This window comes from Dipodomys merriami, unplaced genomic scaffold (genome assembly GCF_024711535.1).
Source record: "Dipodomys merriami isolate MVZ:Mamm:240054 unplaced genomic scaffold, mDipMer1.0.p SCAF_3, whole genome shotgun sequence".
Classification (NCBI taxonomy): domain Eukaryota; kingdom Metazoa; phylum Chordata; class Mammalia; order Rodentia; family Heteromyidae; genus Dipodomys; species Dipodomys merriami.
The window spans coordinates 73015538-73019097 of record NW_027204492.1 but is presented as its reverse complement, the minus strand read 5'-3'; positions in this window follow the sequence as shown (position 1 = coordinate 73019097).

Below are 3560 nucleotides of genomic sequence, written 5' to 3'. Positions count from 1 at the left end.
CTCCCGAGGGGTACGAAAGAACGCTCTCCATTGGATATTTGAGCTGCCAATCAAGGGTTATCTCCAGAGGCGGAATCATCTTTTCGCCATTTCTTAGATTCTATTGGCTACCTAATACCAAAGACTAATTTCGTGTGAACGACAGATGGGGGACAAAGAGCGAGGCTTTGTACCTACTGCGCATGCACTAGCGGCGGCGCGCGTGAGACGGAAAAGGAAGGGGAAAGGGGAGGGAGAAAAAGGGGTGGAGGTTGGAGAAGAGTGGATCGGAAGGAGAGACTTAAACGCACTAACGGAAAGACTCTATGACCGAGTGGAGGGGAGGGGGATAAACGAGAGGCGATAAAAGAAGAGAGCAGAAAGTAGAAAGGAGAAAAAAAAAGAAAGAAAGAAAATGCGCGTGTAGGCGTACTCGGAGAATTGCTGCACTGCGCCTGTGCAAGATTCAAGAGTAACAATGTCATTGTATTCAATGTAGTTGCTGTAGTCTTTTCCTGCTTGAAAAAAAAAATGCCCCGCCATGTTTCTTTTTTCACACTTCCTCGTTAGGGCTTGCACCCTGATCCTCTGTACCTCAGTTCAAATCTCTAGTTCCTTTTCCTGCTGCTCGGGATATTCGGGAAACGCAAGAGAAATGGTGATGGTTATACAAAAGGTGCAGGAAGACAAGAGGTCTTGACACCTTGATTTCTGCAATTACACAAAGCTGTAACTTGCACCTTCGTTTCTGTGGTAACCAGGGACTTTAGCAGTCCAAATGTCTTTGTTCCTATCACTTAAAGAGAGTTTCAACAGGTTGGTCGCCATTGCCAGGGACACTAGAGATTTCCAGATCAGACCTATTCTGTATCCCATGGGAGGCTTACCAAGGTAATAACTTCATTATTTTTGTAATAATTTAACTCACTACAGTGGTTAACCAAGGACTACCAGGTTCAACTGATAGGTATTAGTAATTAATTTTGACTAGTTCTTACTCAGACTTGCAGAGTATACTAACTGGCACTATTTATTTATTGCCAGTCCTGGGGCTTGAACTCAGGGCCTGTGCACTTTCCTTGAGCTTCTTTTGCTCAAGGCAAGCACTCTACCACTTGAACCACAGCACCACTTTTGGCCTTTTCTGAGGAATTGAACCCAGTGCTTCATGCATGCTCGGCAAGCATTCTACCACTAAGCCACATTCCCAGCCAACTGGCACCATTTTATGCCACAATGACCTAGACTTGTACTGTCCTCACAAGTATAATCCTAGATAGAAAGTTGAGATCTGAGGATTGCTATTCAAAGCCAGCCAGGATAGAAAAGCCTCTGACACTCCTATCTCCAGTTAATCAGCAAAAAGCTGTAAATAGAGTTGTGGCTTAAGTAGGAGAGTGCCAAGACTTGAACAGAATAGCCAAGTGAGAGCAAGTATAGGGCCATGAGTATAAGTCCCAGTACTTGCACAAAATAATATAATAGTAATAATAATAATAATAATTCTTCCTACAATTTTTTTTTGGCTGGCCGTGGGGCTTGAACTCTGGGCCTAGGTGCTGACCCTGAGCTCTTTAGCTCAAGACAAGTGCTCTACCACTTGAGCCACAGCATCTTCCAGCTTTCTGGTGGTTTATTGGAGATAAGAATTTCATGGCTTGCCTGGGCTGGCTTTGAACTGCCAATCTCAGATCTCAGCATCCTTAGTACCTAGGATTTTATAGTCATGAGGTACCTGCCCAGCATACAAAGTTGTTTTGTTTTGTTTTGTGTTTTTGTCGGTCATGGGGCTTGAACTCTGGGCCTGAGTGTTGTCCCTCAGCTCTTCAGCTCAAGGCTCTACCACTTAAGCTACAAAAGTGCCACTTCCAGTTTTCTGGTGGTTTATTGGAGATAGGAGTCTCACAGTCTTTCCTGCCGGGCTGGCTTTGAACTGGGATCCTCAGATCTCAGCCTCCTGAGTAGCTAGGATTACAGGCGTGAGCCACCAACGCCCAGCACAAAGTTTTTTTTCTTTTTTTTTTAATTGTGAAAATACTGTACAGAGGGGTTACAATTACATGGGCAAGATAATGAGTACATTTCTTTTCTTTTTTTTTTTGGGTCCGGTCGTGGGGCCTGAACTCTGGGCCTGGGCGGTGTCTCTTCAGCTCAAGGCTAGCGCTATACCACTTGAGCCACAGCACCACTTCCGGCTTTTTTTTCTTTTTGCTTATGTGGTGCTGAGGAATCGAACCCAGGGCCTCAGGCATGCAAGGCAAGCACTCTACCACTGAGCCACCTTCCCAGCCCCAATGAGTACATTTCTTATCAAGCATTGTTTACCTTCTCCTTTGTTTCCCCTTCCCATCCCTTCCCATCCCTTCCTGCCCCCCCCCACAAAGATTTTTTTTAAGTTCTGCATTTGTTCTGTTAACTATGGTAACTTACAGTCACATATATCCTTAGAGGACTTGATAATAATGCAACTGAATAACTGGATTTTTTATTTCATTTTTTTGTGAGACAAGGTCTCACTATATAGTCCAGGCTGCAAAACAAAACAAAACAAAAAAAACCCTAATTCCAAGCTGGAATTGGTTGGCTCACACCTGTAATCCCAGCAACTAAAGATTCTGAGATTTGAGGATGGTTCAAGACTAGCCTGGAGGGCTGGGAAGGTTGCTCAGTGGTAGAGCGCTTGCCTTGCATGCATGAGGCCCTGAGTTTGATTCCCCAGCACCACATAAGCAAAAAGGAAAAAAGCTGGAAGTGGCACTGTGGCTCAAGTGGTAGAGCACTAGCCTTGAGCTGAAGAGCTGAGGGACAGCACCCAGGCCCAGAGTTCAGGCCCACGACTGGACCAAAAAAAAATACTAGCCTGGATAGAAAAGTCCATGAGACTCTTATCTCCAATAACTACCAAAAAAAGCCAGAAACAGGCTGGGAATGTGGCATAGTGGTAGAATGTTTACCTAACATGCATGAAGCCCTGGGTTTGATTCCTCAATACCACATAAACAGAAAAAGACAGAAATGGTACTGTGGCTCAAGTAGTAAAATACTAGCCTTGAGCAGAAAAAAAAAAGTTTGGTACAGGCTCTGAGTTCAAGCCCCAGGACTGGCAAAAAAATAAATAAATAAACAAAAACAAAAAGAAACAGAGAACTTTGGCTCAAGTGGTAGAGTGCTATCCTTGAACAACAACATCAAATAGCCCAGGGACAGCACGCAGGCCCTGATTTCAAGCTCCAAGAAGTAGCACAAAAAACAAAAACAACAACAACAACAAAAAACTTAGTGTTTTTTTTTGGTCGGTCATGGGGCTTGAACTCTGGGCCTGGGCGCTGTCCCTCAGCTCTTCAGCCCAAGGCTAGGCTAGCACCCTACCACTTGAGCCACAACATCACTTCCGTGTTTTGTTTTGTTTTGTTTTTGCTTATGTGGAGCTGAGGAATTGAACCCAGGGCCTCAGGCATGCAAGACAAGCACTCTACCACTGAGCCAACCTCCCAGGCCTGTCAAGCTCCAAGAACTGGCACACACACACACACACACACACAAAATAAAAAATAAAAAATAAAACTTTGGTCAGGCCAGTG